The 9,343-nt window shown below is 39.8% G+C and overlaps 2 long non-coding RNA genes across 2 annotated transcripts; both read left to right on the plus strand.

The window, feature by feature from the left end:
- The first annotated feature begins 349 nt into the window (after positions 1-349).
- On the plus strand, positions 350-3,250 carry LOC116406597. The gene is made up of 3 exons (XR_004219601.1): positions 350-449; positions 2,111-2,194; positions 3,164-3,250. It is a non-coding gene; the product is annotated as an uncharacterized LOC116406597 (long non-coding RNA).
- Positions 3,251-5,131: 1,881 nt separating this feature from the next.
- LOC116406598 lies at positions 5,132-9,011 on the plus strand. Its single transcript, XR_004219602.1, has 3 exons — positions 5,132-5,212; positions 5,463-5,513; positions 8,928-9,011. It is a non-coding gene; the product is annotated as an uncharacterized LOC116406598 (long non-coding RNA).
- The last annotated feature ends 332 nt before the right edge of the window (positions 9,012-9,343 follow it).

The raw sequence follows: 9,343 nt of genomic DNA on the forward strand, positions 1-9,343 counted from the left end.
GCCAGATCTACCCCCCCCCCCCCACATCCATACAGAGAGCCCTGTGTACTCACATTTTAACTTTTTGCCCGTTAGTGCTCTTGTACTTCTGCCTGGGGTCAGAATAAATTATCTTTACTGATATTGATCACATTAACAGCTGCCTTAAAGTTAGATCATCCCACTTAATTCACTTAAACATGCTTTATAACTTTGAAGTTAATTCCATACTTTTTTACTTTATTTTGCATCACACTGCTGAGCAGATACAGTAGACAACATCCTAACCGTGACATTTTTCAAAGCGCAAATTTCCTTTTTGCCTTCTGTAGAAATCATTATGATTTTTATTATTTACATGTCAGTTCTTGAGGCCAGAACCGATTCTTTACTGTCTCCTGCCTTCCCCATTTATGAGGAGATTAATTTTGCTATGGAAGAATTCGAGAAGGCTCTCTCTGAAGGATCAGGTATGTCAGTCATTAAGATAAAAATTTATTTTATTTACTGTGTTTAAAGGATTAAATGCTTTAAAGGGGAACTTTTTCATGAAGATTTGCTATGTGATTAATGTGATAACTACATATTAATGATAACTGAAATTGAACTCACTATTATACATCTATGTGGTAATGTTTAAATAACATTACAACATGACGACTTGGCTTCGCCCCTGCTTGATCCTTCTATGGAAACTGTTACTCAGTGGGAAGGGTTATAGCTTGCCAAAAGATCCAGATAATACAAAAGGGTAGTAGTTGTGAATCACGAGTGAAATATGAATTCCACTATCGGGAAGGTTTGATTCTGACGATGACTGCATCAGTTTGTTGCACCCATTGACCCTGTAGGCCCCTCTATATGATGCAATCTCTATTACTTTGGCCAACAATATTTCTTCGTTATACAGCTTCTTCTCACTGGTCAAACTCGGGAGGAGTTCTGTTTGGCTGAGAACAAGATAATCTTGTTGTTTTAGTCACTCAATAATTACCCTTAGATGTTGTTTCACTATAACCGTTTCTTCTGAAATGCTAAAGACCCTCTCTAGATTGCACTTTTAGTGGGTTTTAGATAATCTTCATATCAACATATTAGTTAAGGGTAACAAAAACTAGAATAGCCATCCCAAATGTTTGTCAAAGCATTCCAGAGGAAAATAAAATGTCAAAGGCTAAAAATCCATGGAGCGGTGGTTCAGTTGCCCATGATTAATCTCTGCTTCTGGGGGCGACTAACCACTCCGAAATGGCTTTCCACCTGCAACAATAGGAGTCGGAGGTGGAAATCCCTTTACATCACTTTGGTATTCCAAAGTCGTATGAAGTTTCCCCCAGCAGGTGACTTCGGAAACCCAAAGTGATGCAAAGGGCTTTCCACTGGTGACTCCTATTGTTGCCGGTGGAAAGCCATTTTGGAGCAGTTAGTCTCCCGTGATAGCAGAGATCTACCGACTGAACTGCTCCGTGGATCCTTAGCCATAAGCTGGCCACACATGTGTCAATTATCATCAGTCGCACAAAAGATCATTCCAACGAGGTAGGATTTCTACCTCCTTCTGCTGATTCAACACTGAACATAGATTTTGCTCGGGCGCCTTCAATGCCGCCCGATCAAAATTTTATAACTCGCCCGATCGTCCAGGTCGACCGATATCAGCAGCCTCCTGCGATATCGGTCACCTCACCAACTTGCCATACACACACCCAATATTGGACGAAACAAGGCTTTGTACCATATTATCGGTGCGTGTATGGCCAGCTTCACATTTGAATGAAATGAAGACAAAGGTGTCTAACTACTGTTAGAAGAACAAAGTCTTAAGCACTTTGAGCCTTCATGCAGTCTTATATTAAATTATTACAATTAAATTAATACACTAGTACTACAGTAAGGTATATCAATTGAACCCTGATGATTCTATCCTACATACTACAGCATATTTTCTTAATTGACCCTTGCACAAATACAAGATGACAGTAACCACTATGAGTTAATAAACCAATCAGGTGCTTGTTAATAAAACATTCTAGTGATACTGCACAAAAATGATTTACCACTTCCAGCACATTAGTCACTCTGTAACACTGCATTGTTTAGACATGTTACTTTCCTGTTACCTACTTTGCAGACTCCATTGTGGACACCACTGATCGGAAGTTGGAATATTACACAAGTGCCAGTGAAGACAAAAACAGTGTGATATCTGTTACAGGTGATATTATATAATATTTCTTTAATTCAGATCAGTTCTACTATATGACTCTACTGTACCATTATCTGCAATTGATCTGATTAAAATTTCTGTAAAGACGCACACCCCACTGTTCAGAGCACATCCCTTATGTTTTACCAGTGATTCATTCTTTTCAAAAACTTGCATTAATACAATATTTCAAGGTAAAACCATATGGTGCACTATTGTTTAATAAAGGCATGGAAAAAAGACCAAATAAAATTCCAAAATAAGTAGATTTCAGTTCTTAACATTTCTGAATTTTTTAAATTAGAAGGATCCCCCCAACACCCTACCATTTAGTGTATAAAGTGGCAACATCCTGCATGGAACTTATAGTTTTGCACAATTTCGTATCATCAGTAAAGACAGAAACAGTACTGTCTATGCCCCCCTCCAGGTCATTAATAAACAAGTTAAAAAGCAAAGGACCAAGGACTGACCCCTGCGGTACTCCACTAACCACACTGGCCCAATTAGAAAATGTTCCATTTACCCCAAATCTTTGTAATTTATCCTTCAGCCAGTTCTCTATTCAAGTACAATACAGTATACTGATAGTAATTCAAATTATCTTACAGTCTTTGGCTGCGGTTTTGGCTTTGGAGGTAATAAAAGATGCAAAAAATTAACCCATAGCAACTATTGTTTAGTTTCAATAAAGTGTCTAGTAAATGATACCTGCTGATTTGTTGCTATGGCTAACTTGCCTTAGGTTACCATTGCATTGAACTATTATTTTTAATCTTTGATTAGCACATAAGGTTAAAGAAACTATAGAAGTCATATGGATACACATAAATTGCTACAACACTGCAAATGGGAATTCAAAAACGAAAGTGCAATATTTATATATAAAAAAAATTATATATATTGAGCATTGAGTAAAGATTTGAGACATTGCCTGTTATATAAATTGATTGATTCACTCATTGTCTTTTTTCCCAGAAGCATCTACTGACAAATATCCATTAAATAACTATGAGGACATAGAAGAGCCTGATAAGGACAAAGGGGCATTACTTTCTGGAAGCCAAGGTGACCTTTTCTGAAGTTTCTCCAGACTGAAATTGTATGCATGTGTATCTTTATTTATATACAGGGGCAAACTGGGGTGTGCAAGGATCATTGAGGCTGCTACCCCAGGGGCCCCCATACCCCCCCTGGGGTGCCTTCCGCCCGCTCAACCACTGCCAGCCCACCTCCCACATGCGCACCTTATACTTACTTTTGGGGGAGGGAGGGCAGTGGGGGAGCGACGGGGGAGGGAGACAGGGATCAAGTCTGGGTCCATACCCACCAGTGTCCCATCAGCCCAGTTCAACCCTATTTATATACTATACTATTTATATACTGTGCATGCAGTGCTTTACATCACAATGGGTGCAGTGGGGAAAAATCACAACAAAAAATTGCTTTATTTATTATTGAAATGTTAAACATCAATGGAAAATGGGATTTTCTTTTTTTGTATCTGAAAAAATGCTAGTAATTAAAAAAAAAATGGTCAAGCTAAAAAACCAAAAAAACCTTCAGTGTGCCCTCAAAGTAGCACATGTTTAGACACACAAGAGAGATGGCCCTGCCCCAAGAAGCTTGTTTATATACATTTGTAACCTCTATTTGGCTTTAAAAACAGGCAGCGCCAGCTAGAATGGCGTTAGAGCATGGGGTACATAGGACTCAGATGGGCTGTCGCTATGTGGAAATATGCTTGGGGTGTAGTGTGACTACAACTCACTTATGCTGTGTGCAAAGGAATTGGAAAGAATGGGCGCCAAAAGGTTCTTTGCAATGAAACAAACAATAACCGATTTATTTGTCCAAGGCAATTAGCTCACAGGGTTATAGATAGTACTCACATCAAGGAAATAGCAGTACCACACTCTGAGGACAACAAGAGAGGATGCCCACTGGTTTATCCCACCTCTACTGAGTCTGGGCAGGGTAAAGCACCTGTCAGCTCTGCACCACTATGGAGGGCAGTCTGGAAAGATACCTCAGTCCTCAGGATGAATACCTCACCTGTATTAGGATCCCAACAGCCGACTATGGATCAGGGGTTTAGGTACTTGCCTGATTCCTATGTCTTAAGTGTGGCCCTGTACTAAGGCAACAATGCCTTACAATGCCAACAATACAACATACCAAACAAATATGTGGATACATAGGTGCATAATTGCAACCCAAAACACATATGTTGGCAAAAAACTATATGGCAGTGAGGGCCCTGAGGTTCTGGTAGCAGCTGGAATGGCTTAGTGCAGATTGTAGTCCCTTAGCTTAACAGCTAACCCTACATTGCAGGAGAAAATAGAATCTGGTGCACGTCTTTTACAGCATGGACTACAAAATGGTTTCTGAGCTCCTACAAGTCACTGGGCTGGGTCATGTGTTAGAGCTATGGTTGGCAAAGGGGTTAAATGTGACACTGGAAAAGGTATTGTGCAAATACCTCAAATCAAATACAGAAAAAGGCCAGAAAAGGAAGCGCCACAAAAAGAAGTAAAGAAATCTCAAATATTTATGTTGGAGGCCTATGCTGGAGACAGGACAGTGACAGCAACAGAGGCAGGGTGGATGCAATGGTTCTTGGTTCAAATATAAGGAAGTGCAAGGAGTGTGTTTAGATGCCAGAGCCTTTAACGAATAGTCACTAAGTGCATTTACTTTAGGCTAATGGCACAGAAAGAGATTGGTCACCTGCAGGCGTTCCGGGCTACACGTACATGTAGGATTGCCACTTGTAAAACACATTACAAAACTCCACTACTCTCCCCTATCGACAACTATTGCACTGGAAGTGCTGCAAAAAAAAGACACCATCCACAAAAACTGTCATTAGCTGAAATGTGGTAACGTTCATAAAAGATTACTAATGCTGGTTTGTCTTTTTCTCTTTATTTTTCTTAGGATCATTGAATGACAAGCTTCAGTCTGAGGACTACGATGACACTGAAGGACCAGAAAAGGATGAAATTGATTTCATATTTGATGGTACAGCAAAATCCCCACACCAATTTTAATTAGAGACAAATTTATGTAAATATAACCCACCAAATAGATCCTGGATACTTTAATTGTGTCCACTGAGGTTGGCACAGGTCATGGTGCAGCGATATCTGCAGTTTGGCAGGTTCCTGAAACACATTCTGATGGTCAGTTCTAGTGAAGTTTTGGTGCAATATAAAATCTCACCTTTTTGTTCCTCTTACATTAACATCAGATGACATGTGTTGTGTTACAGCTCGAACCCTCCCACAGAACATGATCTCAGACTATGGATACGATGATGCAGGTACAGTATGGAGTTATTTATTATGATATTATAAACACAAGGGACAGCTGACCTAGGTAGATGGTTCTTTCTATGGGAGTGGTTCTGTTTCTCTGCACTTTTTGACACTGCTGAGAAGAGTCTTGGGGTCAGTGATCTGTAAATACTCCCCATGGCCTGATTTTGTATGTTGCCAACCACATGACATTGATAACATTTCAAATGAGTTAAATGACAAGGAAAGACACACACTTGATCAAGGCACACCATATAGGAAGTTAAAATAAACCTTTATTTATATGACTTCTAAAAGATTAGTTTAAAAAACATGTACAGGGGACAGGAAAGGTTAAAAGGAAAAGCAGCCCTATGTTTGTTGAAATTAGAACAGTTTCACTTTCTATGTTGCAACACTGTAACCATATCGCAGAGAAGGAGAATTTGGTTCTGCTGGAATTGCTACTAAGAGACAGTAAGTATTGGGACTCAACGAACCAAGCATGGATAGACCACACTGTATCAATTGTTAGATACTTACATATATTTGTAAGGTAAGTATAGGTTTCACCCCAGTGATATCTTATGAGTCCTAAATACTCCTTGTGTCATTCACACCCAACTGAAAATGTGTGGGAGTTATAGTTAACAATCCATACCCGAGTCAGGGTCAAACTATGTTGCCACGACCTTAAGGGGGAAAAGTAGGTGTTTCAATAAATCAGTTTGGACTCTATTACAGAGTTACGCCAAAATAGCTAAGTTATCACTCGCCAGTGAGTCACATTAATCGCTGCGTTATATACAGAGCTACAGCTAACCTTTATTTCGTCGTTATAATTAAGTGCTTAAAATTAAGCCATTCATTAGAACACAATTATTCTTTATTTCTAACGGCGCAGGATAGCTCTTTGTAATATCTGGGAATTGTTCAACAATAGCTGGGTACAATTCAAGTTCTCAACTCAGCTAATATCTTGGCCAGAAATTGAATATCATATGCGCAGGCTTGCTGTACAGTATACCCAACCATTTAGCACGGGGAACTCGTTGTCCGCACTTCAGGTTGACAATTGCGTCCTGACAGGTGAGTTACCCGGCACCAAATACATTTCACTCCCGACTAAACATAGTGGTTCTCTATACTATCGGGTAACTGTGTGGTAGAAGCGAGACCGACTTCCAACTAGAAAGAACAGTTAGGTAAGTATCTCGTCGGTCCAATTGGTATGCAGCACATAAATCCGTTTGGCGCTAAGAACTAATTGCCGATACTATAAACTAACAAATGCGCCCTTATTAGAATTACTTAATACTATTTGTGTTGCTCGTACACCTACACGGCCAGAGGTAGTGAACTACTTTCAGCGACGAGAATCCCCAAGGTGGCCGCGGATTACTGTCTAAGTGCTCAGTACCACATATGTTGGTCGGTAAGCTGCCTATTATGTGCAGTATCTTCACCCGCCTCAGTGTTTAGAATTCTGAGTGCAGGTGCTTCAATCAGATATAATTATCCTACGAAAATGTCGAGCGGGCTTTCTCCCCTTAATAGAATTCTGGCCGAATTATAACTCCCATTAATGTTGGAAATCCAAAAGGAAAAACAACTATTCATGTCCCTTGGCATCCATAAACTGGTGCCGTCAACATTAACTGGAGTATTTAGGACTCATAAGATATCACTGGGGTGAAACCTATACTTACCTTACAAATATATGTAAGTATCTAACAATTGATACAGTGTGGTCTATCCATGCTTGGTTCATGGAGTCCCAATACTTACTGTCTCTTAGTAGCAATTCCAGCAGAACCAAATTCTCCTTCTCTGCGATATGGTTACAATGTTGCAACATAGAAAGTGAAACTGTTCTAATTTCAACAAACATAGGGCTGCTTTTTCTTTTTAACCTTTCCTGTCCCCCGTACATGGTTTTTGAACTAATCTTTTAGAAGTCATATAAATAAAGGTTTATTTTAACTTCCTATATGGTGTGCCTTGATCAAGTGTGTGTCTTTCCTTGTCATTTAACCCAGTTCTTTACTACATTCAAGTGCACCCAAAAAATAGCTATAGTGCGTGGTTTAATCTCAAATTTAGGAACATTTCAAATGAGACATGGAGATCTTTAAGACCTTCAGGGATCTTTAGGCACAGCACAAGGTATAATGGAACAGGTTAGACCATAACAGAAAAAATTGAGCATGCACTCAAAAACATCCAATGTGAGAACCAGCCTAATATTGAGTGCCTTGTAACATGAAACATATGGACTTATAGGCACTCAGAGGATCAAGAAGTGTAATAAAAAATGTCTTTATTCAAAGCTACATTAAAATTAACATCTTGCCTTTTGGTCTAATCCACTCCAGAGTTCAATAGAATACTCCAAACGTAGACTTGAGGTCTTGTGAGTAAAAGAAGAAAAAATAATATATAGTGTAATACATTTAGTTCCTTTGCAATGTGCACTCTCATGTGCTTTTTAACACCAGTTATAACTTTTACTTGTGTCACCCTTTTGTGCTCACTTGCGTTATCTCTAATCCGCTCCACGTAATATGCGGAACAAGAAAAACACGTAAAAAAATTTACAATAATTTTACACCATTTTTTACACGACACATGGCAATGTGTGGTGAATTTTGTCACTCTTTTTTACACTACAAATTAAATCTGCCCTATAGTGTATATTAAAGGAAAAATAAAGTCAAAGTCACTTGGGGGTGCCAAAATGTTAGGCACCCCCAAGTGACTTTGACCGCCTACCTTTTACCCCGGGCTGGTGCCCCTGTGAGGAAGGAACAGCACCAGCCCGGGGTAGCTGCCGGCGCTTCCTTTTCCTGATTCGCTGCGCGCGCATGCGCAGTAGAGTGAAAAGCCGAACTTTAAATGTTAAAGTCGGCTTTTCACTCTACTGCGCATGCGCCCACCGCTGGCACTCAGGAAAAGGAAGCGAGGAAGACGGAAGCGCTGCGCTCCAGGTGCCCCGGGCTGGTGCTGTTTTCTCCTAACAGGGGCACCAGCCCGGGGTACGAGGTAATCGGTTAAAGTCACTTGGGGTGCCTAACATTTTGGCACCCCCAAGTGACTTTGACTTTCGTTTCCCTTTAAGGAATCACTAGTACTTTCAGGTGGTCCCCATTTATGGCAATGGGAGGCAACAGTAGTACTGTAGTTTGGGGCACTTTTATGGCAGCAGAGAAGATGCACTGTATGCATATATCTAAGCATAGTCCTAAAGCTTATGGCAAACATGACTGTTTGATGAGTTCTACTTGTGGCAGTGTTAAAAGCTCCAGTACTCTCCTTGATCTCTTACTGTTCAATTGGAAGCACTGCAGAACAGATGGCACCCACAATAACTGTCAAAAAATAAAATGTGGTACATTCTATAATGGATGACTGATGCTACACTGTTCTTTCCATTTTCTCAGGATCATTGAATGACAGGTTTCCATCAGATGACTATGATGACAATGAAGAGCCAGAAAAAGATGAAATTCCTTTCATGTCTGATGGTACAGCACAATTTCTACAGTGATATTTATTAGAGACAAATTTATGTATATATTACCCTTACTTTATTATCAATAAAAACAATTTGCTGATTGTTTTCTGCAACACATTTTGGGGGTCAGTGCTTCACAGTGGGTGCTGTGATTATGTGAATTTTATTGCAATATAAAATCTCACCTTTTTGTTAAGATGTCATCTGTTGTGTTACAGCTGGAACCCTCCCAGAGAACATGATCTCAGACTATGAATATGATGATGCAGGTACAGTATGGAGTTATTTATTAGTAGAGATATTATAAACACTAGGGACAGCTGACCTAGGTGGATGGTTCTT

This window comes from Xenopus tropicalis, chromosome 8, assembly GCF_000004195.4.
Source record: "Xenopus tropicalis strain Nigerian chromosome 8, UCB_Xtro_10.0, whole genome shotgun sequence".
Classification (NCBI taxonomy): domain Eukaryota; kingdom Metazoa; phylum Chordata; class Amphibia; order Anura; family Pipidae; genus Xenopus; species Xenopus tropicalis.